The following is a 21,106-nucleotide window of genomic DNA, read 5'->3' as shown; positions in this document are numbered from 1 at the left end:
CAATGGACGTGAGTTTCAGTGAACTCCGGGAGTTGGTGATGGACAGGGAGGCCTGGCGTGCTGCGATTCATGGGGTTGCAAAGAGTTGGACACGACTGAGTGACTGATCTGATCTGATGTTTAGTGTCAGGCTAGGTCTGTTAAGAGAATAGAAAATAATTTTAAGTCTCTCTTTAAAGACTTAAACTATCTTTGCTCAGAGGCTCAATAGTATCCAACTCTTTGTGACCCCATGGACTATAGCCTGCCAGGTTCCTCTGTCCATGGAATTTTCCAGGCAAGAATACTGGAGTGGCTTGCCATTCTCTTCTCCAACACTATCTTTAGGGAAGTACAATAATGCACAAAGAACTATGAAGATAACAATACAATGTAGATTTGTACAGAAAATGAATGCTATGTGACAAATTCATATGTATGGTGACAGAATCAGAACTTGGATTGAATTTTGGGCTACAGGTTTTGTTTTGTTTTGTGTTTTGGTTGGTCTGGGTCTTTGTTGCAGTGCGCAGCCTTCTCTAGTTCTGACACTTGGGATTAGTTGCCCTGTAGCATGTGGGATCTTAGTTCCCTGACCAGGGATTGAACCTGTGTCCCCTGAATTGAAAGGTAAATTCTTAACCACTGTACCACCAGGGAAGTCCCCAGCTATTATTTACAAGCTGTGTGACTCTCACTTCTTTAAGCCATGGTTTTCCCACTTGCAAAATGGGCATAGGTTTATCTGTCTTATTAGATTATCATAGAATCAAATGGGACTGAGTATTTGAAAAATTTTTTTGGTGTGTAATGGAGACTACACACCTTGCAGGAGGAAAGGAGGAAAGACACTGGAAGCACTGTGCTTGAGAGTAGGGGTCATGTCTCAGCTGACATGTACCCCTGATTCTGGCCCTGGGCCTTGTTCTGAGGGGGCGCGGTAAATGTTGATAAATGCATGCATACCAGGCACCTAGGGTCAGCCCTTGACCTATATTATTCTTTAAATCTTCCCAGTAATCTTGAATGGTAGATATACTGTCTCCATTTCATAGGTGAAGAATCAGAAGTTGAAGATTTTAAATAACTCAATCTCAAGTAGGTAGACAGCAGTCGGGTCAGGATAGGAAGCTGTCATTACATTACAGGGTAGGGAATGACCATTACATCTGAACCGTAGTGTGGGCAAAATGAAAAGCAAAAGATGTGGGTAATTGACCAGGTGCCCAGGCAGTTTATGGGCCAGCTTTCAGAGAAGCAGGTGAACACTGCCCTGTGCTGCCTGACGCATTGAACACGGCCTTTGGTTAAACCATCAGCCCTGATTTCTACTCTTTGAAGTCAGATGTGCAGTTGTGAGAAAAGACCATATACTATACCATAGCCTAGACTTGCCATCAGAAAGGACACTGGGGCACACACAGATACTGAGGTGGTTAACCAGGGACTTGGACTGCGTTAGCCCCAGCGGTCAACACCCCGGCCCTAAACCCCACACTCTTCACTTTCCCTCTTGGAGCTGGCAAGGTCTAGAATCTCCATTCTCCTCCGTCGTAGGGTGGTAAAGAAGGTGATGCTGCACCAAACAGCATATTCATGCTCTGCTTGCCCAATCCTAAAATCCCAAGAGCCCTATTCTATTAGTAGGTCCACCTGGAGTGAAGTTTTATAGTTGTGGCCAGTTTAGAATCAACAGTAAAAAAGATGGCCCCCAACCAAACAGGAATTTGAAAACTCTGACTTCTGAACTTGGAATTGGGTATACCCAGGTCTCCAATCCTGATTTATTTTTCCTCGGTTTATTTGTGAGGAATGTCCAGGGAGCCTGAAATACTCAACGCGGGATTAGTAACCTACCATGGATCTGAAGTTTTGTATAACAGAGAGCCGTGCCTTTTAAAAATTAGGGTTCATTTTTTAAAATTCTATAAAAATAACAGTCCATGGTAGGTCAGGACAGCAGGGATTGGGGACTATGTTTAATAAAAGTCCAGGAAATACCTTGTACTGTTGGCAGAGTCGAGCCGGTAACAGTATTTAGATTCCCAGGGAACTGCGCTAACCTATTCGAGGTGAAACCTGGGATGGGGTGGGAGGGGAGAGATGCCTTGTACACTCCTCTGTGACCTGTGGTAAGTCTGCTGGGTTGAATTGTGTGAAGTTGTCAAAGGTGGTTCTGCTCTCCAGCCCTTGGCACCAGCTCTGCTGAAATGTGATACCATTGGTTTTCAGTAAAGGTTCCTTTCTGCAGGGCTGCAAACACAGATCAGCTGCTACTGTGTGTACACAACCAGGGAGCAGATCACCCAGCACATTCAAAGCAGCCTTTTTAACCCCGAGACTTTCCAAGATCTCCTCTGCACGCAGGAAGTTTCCTTCTCTGTTGTCAGATTTAGCACCGCGCTCTTGTCATCAGATCCGCGCTAGACTCCCTGCTGCACAGTAGAGAGGCTTCCTTAAGACATTTGTCCTTGAAACTGCACCAAACTCTTGGAAGAGCCCAGAACGTGTAAGTATGTACGATTTAGGCAGCGAGCGGACAGGGCAGAGCTGCAATCAACCATTATACAATATCCGATTAGCAGTGCAGGAGGGATTTTTCTGACGTTTTGTTACATTCATTTTCCATTCGTTCTGAGGAAACAAATCAATTCTAGCTTCTGATACAGTGACTTTGCAGTAGATGGGGTTGTAATATGTTAGCTTTAACTATTTGCTGTTCTCATTTAGCGTGGAGATGTGACTTGTGGGACGATGATGGTGGGCGTTAAACTAGAAAACTTGTAAATTTTGATTAGGAATAATAATTGCTGAGCATGTCCATCTTGAGAAACAAGTTTGCTTTGCGGAATGTTTTTAGAAGAATTAACCACCTAAATTCATGGACAGTATAATGAAAGTGGACCGTCTTTGCTCTCAATGAAACATATTAGTTTGCAGTTTTAATTTACTCATAAAGAGCATTCCACTGGGGTTTTTGTCTTAATTGAATCCTACCCAAGGCTGTCAGTGTGATGTTTTACTGGCTTGTGTGTATCTGGTTAAGTTACTTTGCTGGTTTGCAGTCTGGTTGAACTGTTGTTCAGGCACTCTTTGGATCCTAAGAGCAACCAGGTGAAGGAAATGCTCACAAAATTGGGTGGGGGTGGGGGGAAGGAGGATTTATTTTCAAGGGTGGTCGTGTTACTCTTGAAAGCTGTTTAGCTGCACATGTACGGCTGTCAGATGGAGACCACAGACCAAACACTCTGAAGCTCTAAGTCGAATGTCAGCTTGGCCACTTTCGTAACTCCAACCAATAAAAAGCCCGTGCCCCTTCGCCATCAATTTTTAATATGTACCAATACTTGGGTTTATAAGATTAATTTCTCTCCGATTAGGCTGATTGATAGCTGGATTGTGGTTTCTTAAGAGCTGGTTCCCTGAAACCCACAGCAGGACTGCATTCCATTTAACTAGTGAATGTAAAAACGGGTAACCATGGATTCAGCCCCCACTCACTGCCAGTGCAATGACTTGTTGTAAACAATACAAATGAGCCAGGAGAGCAGAGGCAACCAGACATGAAATGATTTTAATAGAAATTACGGTAAAAGGTCATGTGATTTGGGATCAGCTTCTGTTCAGTTTTAAAGGGAAAGTCCGTCTTTTCTCCCCCACCTTGCCCACCCTGCCCCCCTCTCCCCCCTCGCCTATTCCCAAGCAACCCAAGTAGACAGCTCCACAAACTTGGTGGGTTCCAGGCTGTGCTTCCGTGGGGAAGGGTGGCCACTGTCATGCTGGGCAAAGCGTGGTGACTGGTGGGTTTTCACGGTAAGTACCTTCCTTTTAGAAACCCAAAGGACATCTGTGTCTTCCTGGGCTTCCTCCATGGAAGGTCGTGCTAAAAGTATGCTCTAGAAGTCCTCAAGCTTTGATGTAGGAGGAATAGGTCATTTTGTTCCTTGGCTTTTATGTGATGCCACTGTCTTTTCTCTGCCTTCCTAAATCTCTGGATTATTTGAGAACCTTGGCCTTTCTGAAAACTGATTCTTGGCTTTGGGAGCCACTCCTGCAATATGGTAATGAGCACAGGCAGATTCTGGGAGAAGCGCCGTGTCTAACCTCTAGGTTGGAGCCCAGGCAGACCTTTGCTGAGTTCTACAAGGACGTGCCTTTGCGATATGATTTGCATTTCTCTGATAGAAGTGGTTTCTGGACGTGAGTGTGGTTGTAGATTCATGCATTTGCCTTCAACCAGGAATCATTAACACTGTATATGTGTCAAGTGCTACCCTTGTGGTTTGTTTGGTACTGATCTCAGCTGTGTTTGTTAAAGGAAATGAAAAAAGAAACTCTAGTCTTCAGAGTTGGGGGGAAAGGGGACACTTAGAAGCCAGATTTGGAGGGTGGTCCTGGCTGGTACCCAGTGTGCAGGAATGAAGGGGTTCAGAGTCACTGTGTTGGACAATCCTGGGCACCCTGAGGAAAGGTCTGTCTCTACGTGTGTTATGTCTCAAGGTGAAATAGACTCGAACTGGTCTATGCACAGATGGTAGAAATCATCGTATCATCTTGGAACAAAAGATCATGCTGTATGTATATCTTACCTCGTTTTATCGTACAGATACTTCTGAATAGATGCATCGTTGTACATATAGAGATGTCATATTGAATAATAGAATTTGGGTTATTTTTCTATTAATGGCTTCATTACAATAGACCCCATCAGCACGTGAAAAAAAGCTTGGGGCTTGTAATTTAGAAGTTCAGTAAGATAACAGAGCATCAGTCTTTTCTGTATCCACTCAGGAGTTTTATCTAGTGGACTATTTGTTTAGGCCTATGAGTGTGAAGACAGTACTTATATTTAAACTTTTTTTTAATTAGCTTTTTAAGATGTTGGAGTGCCTCATCACATGCTTAGACCGAAGGATTCTTTAGAATGTTATGGTTCTCTTATATAGCTTCATGGTTTGTTAGCTCTTGTAATACCAGGTTTGCTTATCTAAAAGAAAGGAAAGAAGAAACTGTAGTCATTCATGTTGTGAGGGAAAGGAGCAATTTGAAGCTGACAGGGGAACACCAAGTCTTGGTGAGGTGATAAATGATAATGAAATACAGTATTTTTACTTTTCCCAGCTTTGATTCCCTACACCGAAGAACAGGAGTAAAGTGTCAGCCACAAGGTGGTCAGAAGCACAACCCGTGGAGTGAGACCCGGGTTGGAGATTTTGTTCCGGACCTGATCACTGTGCTTAAGAATTGGAGCAAAGTGACACATTGTCCTCTGTAGACTGAGGAAGGTCAGGCCCGCTCATGGGCAGGTGAAAGGGTTAACTGAGCTGATGCATAGAAGGTATTTTCCACCATGTCTGGCATATAGTGAGTGCTTCATAAGCTGTTCCTAGTTTCATTATTATTTTTGATTGAGGAAACATTTGGTGAAGTAGAATCCTGCTCTAAGTGTTGGGTCAGAGATCAACAGTCACATCATGGGCCGGTCCTGCTCTAGTGATGGTTGTACATGCAGTAACTTGATCATCACTTGGGAGATGGTGATTTAGTTTGTAACCTAGTATAGTTTTTTTAACATAACATTTTCTGTAGGCCCAAAGTAATATCTTTTGGCCATGTACTTTTTCATTTCCATGCAAATTATTTAGAAAGTTATTTACCTTTTTTTGGTGTGTGTATTTCTGATTTCTGATACTGTGGGTGTTTGAGGCAACGTGAGCATTTTCTCTGTGATCCTGTTGCCAGAGCTGAGAGCAGAAGAACACCTAGAATTATAAGACCTTCATCATTACATCAATCCTAAAAGCTTAAAACTAGTGGTAACTAGTTCTCAAAGATAATCACATCTACTAAAGAGCAATAGTAATTCACAGGGTAGTAAACATGAAAGTTACATGCTACCAAAGAGATATTTCTTTTTTTAAAAAAAAATTTTTATTGAAGTATGCTTATTTATTGTGTTGTGTTAGTTTCTGCTGTAAAGCAAAAGGATTCAGTTATACATATATATATATATATATATATATATATATATATGTATTTTTTTTTCCACACATTCTTTTCCATTGTGGTTTATCTTGAGAAGATTGTCTACATGTTTGCTGTGTCCTTTGACCTTCCTGAACTCTAAGCTTCTGATTCTCTGCTTCGTGGTCTGTCTCCCCACCTCTTTCCTTCCTTCCTTACCTCCTACTGTCCCTCCTTCCTCCCTTTCTTCCTTTTATCTCTTCTTATTCTCTCAACTCCATAGCATTTTCTTTTTCTTTGTGAATCAGAAGGGTTCAAGGGAAGAGAAAAAGAGGGAGAAGAGACCCACAGTCTTTTCATGTTAGTCCTGGTTTTATAAATGGAAACTTTAAGAAGAGTCAGAAAAATCTGTTTTTCTTTCTCCTGCTATTGAACTGGAGAGGCACATCTGAAGTGACCTGCAGACTCCAGGGAAGCCTCGTTCGGTAACTATTTGTTGATTCATTGATTAAACGGCCTGGAGGGAAGGGGCATGAGGTACGGAGATCCCCTTAGTAGTGAGAGCTTTGAAACCCCAGGCTGCAGTGTGCAGTAGGTTGGCTTCTCTGTGACCTTCCAACCACTAATCTCCTTTAAGAACTGAATCAAAGCAGTTAAGGGATTTTTGTCAGATGGATTTTGCCTACAGTTGGGTTTTTGGCAGTTGCGTGTCGAAGGCAATACATTCTTCACAGGGATATGAATTTTTTTTTTTTTTTTCCAGAAAGGAATTAAGACGAGATGCCAGCAGGATTCTCTAGAGAGGGACTCTTGTTTATCCGTGGTAGTGTTCCGGCCAGGACAGCTGTAAGGTGGATGACTTTCTCACACTTCCCTGCCAACCTCCTCCTTAACCACCCTTGTCTGGTGGTCTGGTCAACAAATGCTCTTGTGCAGCAGGTCCCTCTCCATAATCTTCTCTTCCAAGGGCAGAGAGAAAGCCTGCAATTAGAATTGATATCATGTGAGTGATGACGGGTATCTGGTATCTACTTTCAGGCAGTGTAGTGTGTAGAATTAGAGCTGGAGATGGTTCATTTTAAATGGATAAATGACTGTTCCAGAGTCACACAACCCATGAGTTGTACAGCCAGGGCTATAAGCTGAGATTTCTGATTCCCAGGCTGGTACTCTTTTAAGGGCTCCTGCCTTCCAGTGAACAGACCAAAAAAGAGAGAGTTTATATTACATTGGAAGAAAACAAGCCAGTTTAGTAAATGGTAAGGCTATTTTAAAGATATTACTCAAAAGAGACATATACATCTAGTTGTAATCCTCAAGCTGTAATTTAGAAGCTCAGTGAGCCTTGAGAAAGATACCAAGTCATTCTGAGCTGTGATTTTCTTCATCATACATCTGAGATTAAAATAATAAAAAATCAGTGACAATAACTAAGCAATAAATATAATGCTTATATTTTAGGTTTGTTGTGAGGATTAAATAAGATTATGTATGGAAAGTCCCTAATCTTATGCTTGACACAAGATAGATATCAGTAAATATTACTGTCATCCTCTTTTCTTTTCAAGGTTGGTGGTGGAGTCCTGTAGGGTAGAATTATGAGGAAAGTCTTCAGAAGGCATCTGGAAATGTGTAGCTCAATGATTTTCAACATTTTTTTTTCTGCTTTAACACATACAGAAAAATATATATGAAGAATGCTTGTTGGTGTTGTTGTTTAGCTGCTGAGTTGTGTCTGACTCTTTGTGACCCCATGGACTCTAACTTGTCAGGCTCCTCTGTCCATGAGATTTTCCAGGAAAGGATACTGGAGTGGGTTGCCATTTCTTTCTCCAGGGGATCTTCCCAACCCAGAGATCAAACTCAATCTCCTACACCGGCAAGCGGATTCTTTAACACTGAGCCATCAGGGAAAGCCCATGCTTGGCATAGAATGATCAATAAATATTAACACGGTGGTGATGATGATCATGGTGGTGGTAGTGATGAAAAGATGCGAATGCTGATGCACCTGAGGTCCTCATACCACAGATGAACCCAGGGCTATAAGCAAGTCCTAAAGCTTTAGTTTGGATACACTGCTTCCTTTCCTACCGTAGAGAGGAAGTCACAGTGTTGGTGAGCAAGAGCTGTGCCGTTATATCTACACTCATTTAAATTAAAAAGAAAATCAGTGGATACATTTATATGTATGGCTGAGGCCCTTTGCTATCCACCTGAAGCTATCACAATATTGTTAATTGGCTATACTCTAATATAAATGAAAAAGTTTAGGAAAAAAATCATAGGCTTCAGTACTTTGTCGTTGTTCAGTTGCTAAGTCGTGTCTGACTCTTTGCAAGCCCGTGGACTACAGCCCGCCAGATTCCTCTGTCCATGAGACTACCCACTAGATGCTGGGGTAGTTACCATTGTTCTTCTCTTGTCTTCAGACAAGAACACTGGAGTGGGTTACCATTTCCTTCTCCAGGGGATCTTCCTGCCCCAGGGATTGAATCCACGTCTCCTGCATTGCTGGCGAATACTTTACTACTGCACCACCAGAAAAGCCCCCAGTTCTATGTTACTGGTAACAAATTACTAGCAATTTGGTTTGTCTAGAAGATGCTATCTTTCCTCGCATTTTGAATGGTGCTTTACATCCTAGTCCTGAACTGATGGGTTTGAGCCTTGAATCAACCACTCATGAACTATGATGACCTAGGAAATAACTGAGTTAATACCTGGAAAGTATTAATAGTAAGAAAAATGTCTAGTACACAGTAAGTATTAGAAATTCTTTTTTTTTTTTTTTAAGAAATTCTTAGAAGTTTTTGTCTCTAAGCTATTTGATGGGGCAGCATCCTACCTTCAAGATTCCCTCTGAAAAATCACCATTATTAACACCATGGTATCATTAATAATAAAACTGTGTTTTAGTTTTAACATAATAAAAGCTGCTCTTTATTGTATACTTACCATTTAAAAAGGCGTTATGCCATGTGTTTTAAATGGTATCATAATTGATTTAATTCTCCCATTATTCTTTTGAAATAGATAGTGTTACTTGCATCTTATAAATGAGAAAATGGAGCCTACAAGAGGTAATAGAACTTGCCCAGCTAGTGAATGACAGACAAAGGCCTCCAATTTATAATCTTCTATACATATCTCCCCTGCACTGCTCACTAAGTCGGAGACAGTTTGCAGAGTTGGTGGAAAATGTATATTTTCTGGAATGAAAGAGACCCAAGAATCATGAAATAGATTTCTTCTAGGACATTCAGGGGCTTCCCAGGTGGCTCAGATGGTAAAGAATCTGCCCACAGTTCAGGAGACCTGGGTTCGATCCCTGGGTTGGGAAGATCCCCTGAAAAAAGGGAATGGAAACCCACTCCAGTATTCTTGCCTGCAGAATTCCATGGACAGAGGAGCCCAGCAGGCTACAGCCCATGGGGTCACAAAGAGTTGGACACGACTGAGTGACTAATACACACACACACAGGACATTCAGGAGACTCAAACCAGAAACAGGGAAGATGATCACGGTAAAAAGCAATTTATTTTATTCACTCGATAATCAGAAAAATCTAGAAATATACTTTAACTTGATTTTAAGGACAGGAAGAGATAAGAGGCAGGGGTGGAAAAGGGTAATGAATAATGAGGAGGAAGAGGAGAGTGAGAGAGAGAGGTGGCAGAGAACATGGCTATCATTTAACACTCAAGCAATCGTGGAGGTAGATGATCCAGAATCATCATCCTCATTTTAGACGTTATTTTGTCCGAAGCAACACAACCAGAAATAATGGACTTGGGATTTACTCTATGTATTCTATCTTTACATCCAGGGCACTCTCCTGCTACATTATTCTGCCTTTTGAGACAGAAAGATTCATACAAAGATACAGACACATGAAGAGAAAGAAACATAGGTACACTGACATGCAGACAATATTAGAACCATCTTTTAGCTTTTACAGATGTGAACACAAAGACTTTCCAAAGTCCCTTTGTGCTTTTGCAGCTATAGGCATAAGCTAGATTAATTCATATGCAGAAGACAAGATGCTTAAGAATATTATTAAATATTTAATGCTTTTTATTTAAAATTAGGTTTTTACTTCCTGAGTTGATTTTCAAAAAAAAAAAAAATCTTGTGGGTTTTCAGTGACACTTTCTTCCTAATCGTACAGATGAAGAAAAGGAGTTGTGCAGAAGTTAAATTATTTCCCTAAGATCATAGGAGTTGATAGCAGATATGAAAGTCCTCTAGTTTTTGACCCTCCAGAAAAAGATTTTTCTCTTTCCTGCGATGATCTCTTCTAATTGGTATGGTTATCACTTAATCAGTTTCTAAGAACTTGGAGACACACGGATGGAAGAGTCACACCTGTGTACATAATGAGGTTCTTTCTTCGAAGTGGAAAGAGAGGTTGACCCTTCCCTGAAGGTTTTCATCTTGCCTTCGAGTTCGGAAGACCATCTCCTGATCTTTAAGGAATGACATCAGGGCTGTAGTTCACAACGTTCTCTTTTCCCCTCGAATCCAGGCTGGGCACTGGAGAGAATCCCGTCCTTCTTGTGCTTAGCCTCCTGGGGTCCACCAGATGCTATGGTCTCTTCCCCAGACAGTTGCCTGCTGCTCCCACGATATGTCCGACTGGCACTCTGTTTGTAAGGCAGATGGAGCTCCCTTTCAAGAAGTACTTTCTGCTCTGCATGCTTGTTTTGAAGATGTGGGTTTTTGTTAAGTACAGGGGGCCAGGAAAAGAGGGAGGTCCCAAACTGTTGTGTGAGAAACAAGAGGCAGTCCAGCTACAGTGGAAAGAGGCAAATGTGGAAAGCTTCGTAATTTCCAAGGTTAATGCCAAGGTCAGACCACCTTCTCAGTCAGTTTAAACAGAATCCCTAAAGTTAGACCACTGGAAACACTTTTTCCTTCTCAGGGGAAAATATGGTAACTGCCCAATAACCCTTTTTCTGTGTTTAAATGATGAAGGTAGAAAAGGAAGATTAAACGGGGGTAAATGTGATGGCTTTTCACCTTTTCTCTTAGAAAGTCATGGAACCATCTGGCCAGCTTTGAGGAAAGCTGCTTGAAAATAACTGTGCTTGTCGATAAATAATTGTTTTCTTACCAGGTCCACTGAAATAACATGCAGAATGACCCCTTCTAGCTTTAAATATTTCTTCTAATAACACATGATATTTGTGTAGTGAAAGTTTATAAAGTCACAAATTATCATTTCCCTTTGATAGCTAAGTTAACTTGGCAAGATTAAGTGGCTTGTTCAGAGGGACACTATTAAAAAGAGAGTGGAAGGCTCAAAACTGAGTCTTCTGACATCTAGATCTAGATTGCTTCTACCTCTTAGCAATTCCAGTCTTGACAGAGGGCTGGTGTGGGGTAGGACTGAAAACCGAGTGGGAAGGGCATTAGAAAAGGGAAAAAAGATGGGGGGAAAAACAGCCCTGAGAATATTAGAAGAAAGAACTTGTGATGTCTGTTTTTTTTTGTGGGTGCAGTACCTGTGGCTACAGGATGGTGCAAAGATTCTGATTTTTGTCCTCACGCAAAGAGTCAGACACAACTGAGCGACTGAACTGAACTGAACTGAAAGATGAAGGCTGGGGTTTCCCAGGTGGCTTAGCAGTAAAGAATCCACCTGCAGCTTGGGAGGCACGTGTTTGATTGCTGGGTCAGGAAGGTCCCCTGGAAGAGGAAATGGCAACCCACTCCAGTATTCTTGCCTGGGAAATCTCATGGACCAAGGAGCCTGGCAGACTACAGTCTATGGGGTCGCAAAGTGTGAGACATGACTTAGCGACTAAACAACAAAGATGAAGGCCAGGGGACAGGGGAAGGGGAGTCCCCGCCCAGATGGCTCAGACAGGATGCTGGTGACTTCTCCCTGCCTCAGTCCCCAGACTTTCCCCTCTTAGGTCAGGCACTGGAGTGAAGATACACTGTCAGCTTCTTAGCAGATGGAATCGAGGCAGCTCTAAGCAAAAGAGAAATGACCTTGTACATGCACACTTAGTTCCTGGTCATTCAATGCCCCGCCCACTTCACCCGTCATAGGAGCATAATCCAGGACAGTAATAGCATCTTAAACATGAAGGAACAACTAAGTGAGATCCAGGGTGTAAGTGGATGGTGCAACATTCCTTCACCAGAGCAATTAATACCCTTCGGATAAAACTGCCTTGGCCTGATACTTAGTTAAAATATGGGTGCCATTTCTTTTTTCCCCCTTTGGAATGAAACCTTATAAGTCATGTGGATATTAGAAAGTGGAAAGAATGTGTGTTCTCTCTCCTTTGAGCTCTATTTTTCTAATTCCTGGTCAGTAAGATCCTAACCCAGTTGTGATAATAGTGTGAATTTCTTGGTTTGTCTTCATTGTCAGACTATGTCAGAGTACTTAGATATTTCATAATGGCTCTGAAATCTTCAAGTTGATCTGGCATTAGTCAGAATTGACCGCAGATTCCTGGTAGGAAGTCCATTCAAGCTATTGCTAATGCTTCAAAAGTACTGTATGTGACTGGCAGAGTGAACACACTGGTGTCCCAGAGATGTCAGCTTTTTGGCCTCAAACCATCTTTAACCGGCAGCTACCGGCTAATATTTCAGCATTACTTTTAGAATGTCAAACTATTATTATCATATGGAAAAAAAAATTGTTCAGTTGAAAGATGCATGCTTAAAATGTTTGTACGCTAGAGGTTTACTCTCTATATCTCTCTACTGGATTATTTAATAATTTAAAGTTTCACTTTCTTACTTCTAGAAATTAGAGGACAACATTGCTTTCACTCATCTGCTATGTTACACAGACACAGTACACGGCAGAGGTAAAAGATAAAAGATCAATTCTTATGGATCTCAGAGTTTCAAGCTTTTGAGGCTGGGTTATAGAAACTTTGTAATTATTGTGGGTAATCTTGCAGAAAATTAAATGTTGAGTTTGCATAAGTGAAGAAGTTTGGACTGTTTTGCTTACCATAGTTTGTTAGTGGGTAAGCATCTCACCATCCCTGTCAGGCTTTGGGTTTCACTTCACTGCTAGTAAAATGCTATTTGTAGCATGAGTGAAATCCCCAGTAGGGACACAGCATCTTACGTTTGAGGCATATTTTAGAGAACCTGTGTCTGTAGTTCACTTGTCTGTTTCAGAATGACTCTGGACCAGTGGTTCTCAGCCAAGGGCAGTTTTGAACCCTAAAGGACAATGTTTGAAGACATTTTTGATTATTGCACCTGGGAAGAGGGTGCTTTGGGCATCTGATGAGTAGACACCACAGATACTGCTAAACACCACTCAATGCACAGGGCAACTCTCTATACAACATGGAATTTTTCAACCTCAAATGTCAACAATATTGAGATCGAAAAGCCTTGCTTTTCCAGAATTTAAAAGGTAAGGGAGAAAGTAGGTTGCTTTAACATTTTCAGATTTTATTTATAAATGGATGATTTCATGATTAGCATTTCCCCCATGGGATGTAGAATAAATATAAAAAATACAAACAAGTCATTTTGTTGTTCAGTCACTAAGTTGTGTCCTACTTTTTGTGACCCCTGAATTGCAGCATGCCAGGCTTCCCTGTCCTTCACCATCTCCTGGATTTAGCTCAAACTCCTGTCCATTGACTCAGTGATGCCATCTAACCATCTCACCCTCTGTCACCCCCTTCTTCTCTTGCCCTCAATCTTTCCCAGCATCACAGTCTTTTCCAATGAGTTGGCTCTTTGCATCAGGTGGCCAAAGCTTCAGCTTCAGCTCCAGTCCTTCCAATGAATATTCAGGCTTGATTTCCTTTAGGATTAACTGGTTTGACCTCCTTTCTGTCCAAGAGACTCTCAAGAGTCTTCTCCAGGACCACATTTCGAAAGCATCAATTCTTCAGTGCTCAGCCTTCTTTATAGTCCAACTCTCACATGCATACATGACTACTTGAAAAACCGTAGCTTTGACTATAAGGACCTTTGTCAGCAAAGTGATGTCTCTGCTTTTTAATACACTGTCTAGGTTTGTCATAGTTATTTTTTCAAGGAGCAAGCGTCTTTTAATTTTGTGGATGTAGTCACTGTCCACAGTGATTTTGGATGTCACATATTTGCTTTAAAAAAACAAGTCAAATATTTACTTTAAAAATACTTGGGATATATTATGTGCATTGTGGCTATTGAACTATCAATGCATATAACAGCCACTATCCCACAATATCATAGCTATGACTCATGAAGAGCTTGCTGTGTACCAGGTACTGTCCAGAGCATCTTCCCATATACTGATTCAACTGATCCTCAATGCAACTCCACCGAGGAGGTACCATGACCATGGCCTTCAGTACTCAGACACTGCCATGCTTGACTGTAGGAATAAGGTGAGCTCCTGGCAGGAAATGTATGGAACAGAGCCATGGCAGCACTGACAATAATATGTGTGGGAAGAAGGCGGCTTTATTGTTCTAAATGCCCCTGGTTGCTCAAGCTTTTATTCTCCAGGGCTGTTATTGCCAAAGCACTTCTCTGGGAAACTAGGATTGGCATCATAAAGCAAGTTTATATTTGCTTCTAGAGGAAGGAAAAAGAAAAAGGTTTTATAACCCTCTGCTTGCCAGGCCTGCACCTGGTTCCATGCCTGTCCATCTTTTCCTCTCCAGTAACCGTTCTCAACAGAAGTGATCTTCTGGTTGTGTGTAACTGATGGAGAGTGAATATCCATGGTCAGGAAGTGGCCGCTCACCCTTGAGGCCGTAACCTTCTCTCTGACTGTTCTCTGTCTCATCTCTCTCCCTTTAAAATTTCAACATCAAGGTGGGTTTGGTACACTAAAATCTCACATGTCAAAAAAAAAAAAAACCAACAAAAACCAGGTAGAATCTCTCTGGGCAAGTCTCATGGGAGAGTCTCCAAGAACACATTTAACATGGAATTCTCCCTGGAAATGCTATGTCAGAAGTCATATTCCTGGTGGGGGCTTCTGGGAGAATTGGGAAGTTATTTAGATTTGCTGCTTTGACACTTTCTGAGGGTTCTGAGTCCAGGGAATTAAGTTGGTCATAGCTACACAGCTCACCTTTGCCAAACTGGCCTGTTGTATTAAATTTCAGTTGTCATAAAAAACCGAAAAGGAAAACATCACAAATAACTGGAAATATATCAGTATTCTGAGCAGCAGTATTTATGGGGCACGAATAGATATCCTAGGCTATTTATCTTTCTAGTAGCAGTTGAAACACCTCTGCTTTTCTCTTACTGTAAAAGGCCTGGTACTAGAATTGGGGAAAAGTGGCAGTTCAGTGGCTGACTCCTTTAAGTTCTTGCTTTCTTCTCCTTTCCTTCCTCGATGAAAACCCCAAATAGAATACAGTAAGGATATATTCAAGTTTGGGGAGTCTATAGAGAGACTGGGTACAGTAGAGACTTGGCTACAAAGAGGCTGAGTTCATGTAGTATTATACACACACACACACACACACACACACATATATATACACCTGGCTGCATTGGGTCTTAGTTGCAGCACACAGACTCTCTAGTTGCCGCATACGAGTTTATTTCCCCTGCAACATATGAGATCTTATTCCCCGACCAGTGATAGAACCTGTGTCCCCTGCACTGCAAGGTGGATCTTTAACCATTTACTCACTAGCTTGTGACCTTGAATCAAATTACCATTGCCCAGTTTCCATGACTGTAAAATGGATCAAATTATAGTGTGTCTGTATATATATATGTATATGACTGTATGGGCTTCCCTCATAGCTCAGTTAGTAAAGAATGACTGTAAAATGGATCAAATTATTTTATCTATCTATCTATCTATATATATATAATGAAGATTAAATAATGTGAAATATACAAAGCACAAAATGTAATAGGTAAAGGGTTGGTGGTTTCTGGGGTAATACCGCTCTTATTGGATCATTAATGTACATATTGCTATACATATAATACTTCTGGAGTCTTGAGAAGCTGGACTCACTCAGTTCTTAGGTTTCTAAAAACTGTGGTCCGAGGACTACACATTTGGATTCACCTCTATACTCATCATTAAAATGCAGATTCCGGGCCTCTAGCTGGAGTGTTAAATAGGAATCTCTAGTGTTAAATGTCGGAGAAGGCAATGGCACCCCACTCCAGTCCTCTTGCCTGGAAAATCCCATGGACGGAGGAGCCTGCTGGCTGCAGTCCATGGGGTTGCTGGGAGTTGGACACGACTGAGCAACTTCACTTTCACTTTTCACTTTCATGCATTGGAGAAGGAAATGGCAACCCACTCCAGTGTTCTTGCCTGGAGAATGCCAGGGACGGGGGAGCCTGGTGGGCTACCGTCTATGGGGTCGCACAGAGTCGGACACGACTGAAGCGACTTAGCAGTAGCAGTGTTAAATGTAGGCTCCAGTAACTTGTATTTTTAGAAACACCTGGTGGGATTCCCATACAATTCAGCGTTTGGGGAGCACTGAGTTAGTGGACATCCTTTCCTGCTCTGTGATGCCCTTCCCTTCCTTTCCGCAGCAGCAGAGAGAAGTCTAGAGAATTTCAGCTCCTCTAGCTGAAGGTTCTTCTCACCCAGGTGGAGTCTTGTCTTTGAAGGTAGGAATTCACCACTCTCCAGTTGATAAAGTTCTTTTTATGGTCGGCCCCACGGGGTTAGGTAACCTCAATGATGTGATAATGAGGGGGGACCAAAGGTCACAAGATTGTGAACATCTGTGAGGAGATTGTAGGCTTAGCCTCTCAGGTGAGGGAAAGGTGAGCGCATCAACTGTGCCCACACTTCAAAGCCTGGAGCTGGTTTGCTGCAGCTAACTTAATTATCTGCGCTATTGATATCTTCAACAAACATATCAACAAACCCTAGATCCGGTTTCTTGATACGTGGTCCGAGAGAGCAGGAGATGGCTGTTCTGCTGCCAACTTCCTAAAATGCTTTTGAGAGTCAGCTGGGTCGCCTAGTCCTCTTTCGCTCTTGGATTAAATATAAAAATAACTATGTAAAGCGTCGCAACCCTCTTTTCCCTGTCTGCTGAAACGGCACTCTCCTAGGCTTTTTCTAGAACCCGTTAGAGGAGAAGGAGGCAAGGCAGGGTAACAATATGTCAGACTCTGAAGCCTTACATCAGATGTTCTTCCAAGACGGATCCTGCTGTTAGGTCTCAGCAGAGAGAGTGAAGAGCTGGTGGCGCAGGTACCTGCCTGGTGAAGGGTTGACCGAGTGGCCGGAGTCTCTTCTGATGTCACCGCCCTTTTTCCCTTCTCTCCGTGGCCTTGTTAGTTTCACCGACCTCTCCATCAAAAGCCCGGCAGGGAAAGAAATACAACCCAAACCAGGCGACCTTCTCACTTCTAAGCCATCCAAGTCTTGAATATCGAGCAACATTTGAGACTGTAGACCAAAGGGAGGGATTTGTCTCTCCCAGGTTTTTGCTGCTCCAAATCAGCCTCCTCCCTCGTTACCCCCCAAACACTAGCACCAGCTTGTAAACAGCATCTCAAAAAGAAGGACTTCAATCCCTTCAATCCATGACACTCTTCCTTTAAAAAAAAAAATTTGTATTTATTATTTTTGGCTGTGTTGGGTCTTCCCCGCTGCTTTTCTCTGGTTGTGGAGAGCTGGGGCCACTCTCCCTTACAGTGCGAGGGCTTCTCATTGTGGTGGCCTCTGGTTGTGGAGCACAGGCTTGAGGGCACACTGGCTTCAGTAATTGCAGTGTGTGGGCTCATGAGTTGTGGCTCTGGGACTCCAGAGTATGGGCTCCATAGTTGTGGTGCAGGGGCTTAGTTGTTCCATGGCATGTGGGATCTTCCTGGGCCAGGGATCAAACCTGTGTCTCTGGGCGTTGGCAGGCGGATACTTTACATCCTGAGCCACCAGGATGTCCCTCCCCCGCTACCCCACGCTTCCTTTAGATTGTAGCTCTTGAGAACAGATTTCTCTGCCAGATGTTGCTTTCATTTTTTTACCTCCTTACAAGGAATATTTTTGGGTCTGCATCCAGAGCAATGGGCATTATGGTGGATCTGTTGACTTTTCTGCCAGGGATGTGATCTGAAATGGAAAGAAACCAGATGACTCAACCCCCTATCTCGGCCCTGAAATGGAACACAGTACCCTGTGCTTTGCCACCCAAATGTAGCCTTGGTGTTGAAAGCTGGGATGTCACCTAGGCAGAGACCAGAGGAGATATGTTCCACTTTTTGCCTTCTTTTCTTTCACGCTTGTAAAAGTCTCTCACACTTGCTGCCCCAGCTTTCATAACACGGTCACTTTTTTAAAATGATTTAATTAATTAAACTTATTTTTGACTGTGCTGGGTCTTTGCTGCTGCGAGGGCTTTTTCCCTAGTTGCGGAGAGTGGAGGCTACTCTAGTTGCAGTGTGCGGGCTTCTCATTGCAGTGGCTTCTCTTGTCGCAGAGCAGAGGCTCTAGGCATATGGCTTTCAGTAGCTGTGGCTCCCAGGCTCCAGAACACAGGCTCAATAATTGTGGCTCATGGGCTTAGTTGTTCCTTAGCATGTGGGATCTTCCCGGATCAAGGATCAAACCCCATGTCCCTTACATTGGCAGGCAGATTCTTTGCCACTGAACCCCCAGGGAAGCCCAAAACATGATTATTTTAAATGATAAAAATGCTGGGGAGGGAGTGCTGGAGCATCATGTAAAGTGACTGTGTTATCTGTCTCACGTTCCAAATATTGATACAAACAGAATTAGTTCACACGCCAGGGGTGTCTCAGGGATCCATTTTAAGCTGACAGTGAATTTGGGCTTGAGATTTTCCCCCGTGACCACCCATGTTGAAAAACATTGGCTAAACGAGACAGTGCTGGGCTACCCTCGATCTGTAAATTCACTCAAAGTAATTCATTAACTAGCCCTTGATTTTAAATAGTAGTGAGCAGAGGTGGAAAAGTAAATGACTGTTTCATGTTCTTGTTTTTGGTGAGGCGGTTCCCCATACCTGGCGTATCAGTCTTATTTTATTTGGAGGAAAGAGCAAAGATGATGTACATTCATGGGTTCTTTAACGATATGATTTCTCAGTTCATTAAGGACTACCTTTTAAAATATATCTGATTTGTAGATTCAGTGAAGAGAATGCCGATTCCTCTTTATCTTGCATTAAATTTAGTTTGTGGCTAAACTAAGACTTTCTGTTGTCTTTCTAGTTCTCCCAGCCTTGTCTTTCTATTCCCGCACAGTGAATTTAATAAAGAAACTATCTTGGAGTAATAATTCCGACAAGCCCTGGACATTCCTTTGGGGGAAGAGGACTGACCTTTTCCTGTTTTTAATAAAACCTCTGTGAATTTGGATTTGGCTCTTGTGCAGTCCTGTGCAACTGTCTTTTTATTCCAGAGTTACGGGTGGGATGAGTCCATTTATTTCCCATGAATTGGGAGCATGAATGCAGTCCTGGGCTCTTGTGAAGTTTGTAACACATATGGCCTATTACATTTGGTTCTTACACACATTTAGCTACTTTGAGTTATATTATTTTCTATTTTGGTGGTAGTTAGATTTTGTTTTTTTATTTGTGATTCAGTGCCCCATCTATTTCTAAAAGAACTAGGAAGGAGTCATTTTGTAATACGAGATTGAATTCTGCTCTGGTGATTGGCAGGACGTTTTTTCCTAACGGTGACGCTGGCGATTTTAAAAGCTTCATTTTTGTCTTTGTCTTGAACAAGGAGCATTTTCCACCTTGTTAACTCCTGAAAATCCCACTGGATGAATAATTTGGAATGGAAGAACTTAAGACCTTTTAGGGTGAGAAAAAAGAACAAATCTACAAAATTTCTTATGACTATTCTTTATGGTCACTAAAAATATTTGGCATGCTAAGTAAAATAGCCTATCTATGAAGGTTGGATATTTTAAAACAGAATAATGTGTATAAAATAATAATTTCTAAGAGACACCTTCTCCACAGTCTCAAGAAGATACCTGTACATTTGTTTCGATTGTTTAGACTCACTCAGAGGCATTTATTCCCTTGTGTCTTTCTACGTCATTTTCAAAGTTGTTTTGATTTCATAACTCTAAGTTGACTCTTTTCTCCTGAATCATAGCATATTCCCTGAGAAACAGAGGAATTTAGTTGCTTAAAAAGGTAAAGATGTCTGAATAAAGTTAATTTAGTATAATATGATACAGCAAGCTGATTTTTATTAAATCCCAATAAAGACGATGAGTGTTACTTTACCCATGATAACGGCCATGGTCCAGCCCTCTTCAACCATGTAAGAATATAGATTTCTGGCCAGGGTTTATTTGGCATCGTCTTTCTTTAGCTCGCTTAGCTTAATTATACAAATATGAGAATCCAGTAAATGATGGAGACATTAAGAAGTTCAGAGGAAAGGGGAAATCACTGGACTCATAAAACCTTTAAGTGGATCTACATTATCTTTGAATTAAATATAACTCGGCAAAGACTTTTGTTGACCTTCACAATATGACCTCAATCATCATTTCCTCACATTCTTTTCCACTTCACCCACGTGCTTTGCATTGCCTTCTCAGTGGGGGATTGGATGACAGCAAGAAACTCCTAGTCTTTTTTTAAGAAGAATATTTTTATTGAAAATGCAGCATGAATACAGAAGGCAACACAAATCAAATGCATGTCCTAATGCTCTGTATTAGAATCCTAGGGACGGGGGAGCCTGGTGGGCTGCCGTCTATGGGGTCACACAGAGTCGGACACGACTGAAGTGACTTAGCAGCAATGCTCTGTATATTTATATATTGTATGAAATATGTGTACATATATGTGTATATGTACTGCATATGTATTGTACACCAGCTGGGACAGGAAATAGAGTTTTGCTACCCCAGAATCCCTTCCCTGTGCCTCACCCAATCACAACCCTTTGAACCCCCCCATAAGTAACCATTATCCATTATAATAGTCACTTCATTATATTTTTAGAAACACATTTATCACCCAGTGGGTATCCACAAACACCATGTTTAGTCTTGGCCATTAAAAAAAATCGATATGCCTTTAAGTCTTTTTTAATCTGTAAAGTTCCCTTTTAATCCCTTTCATTTCCTTACAATTTATCTATTGAGGAACTTGGGCTCTTTGACCTATAGAGTTTCCCCGAGCCTGAGTTTTCCCGACTGTACACTCATAGTCCGTTAGACAAGTTATT

At 41.9% G+C, this 21,106-nt stretch overlaps 1 protein-coding gene across 3 annotated transcripts in view; it reads left to right on the top strand.

The window, feature by feature from the left end:
* Positions 1-21,106, top strand: part of ESRRG (estrogen related receptor gamma) — a 695,806-nt gene that overhangs the window by 59,712 nt on the left and 614,988 nt on the right. The window contains exon 1 of one of the 3 annotated variants that reach the window (XM_061382198.1): positions 1,015-2,488. The exons of the other annotated variants lie outside the window; for them this stretch is intronic. The gene's annotated coding sequence lies outside the window, so the exon portion shown is untranslated. Of the gene's footprint in view, positions 1-1,014; positions 2,489-21,106 lie in introns of those variants that run through there. 3 annotated transcript variants of the gene reach the window in all.

This window comes from Bos javanicus, chromosome 16, assembly GCF_032452875.1.
Source record: "Bos javanicus breed banteng chromosome 16, ARS-OSU_banteng_1.0, whole genome shotgun sequence".
Classification (NCBI taxonomy): Eukaryota; Metazoa; Chordata; class Mammalia; order Artiodactyla; family Bovidae; genus Bos; species Bos javanicus.
The sequence above is the reverse complement of the archived record's forward strand: the minus strand, read 5'-3'. Positions and strand labels throughout refer to the sequence as shown.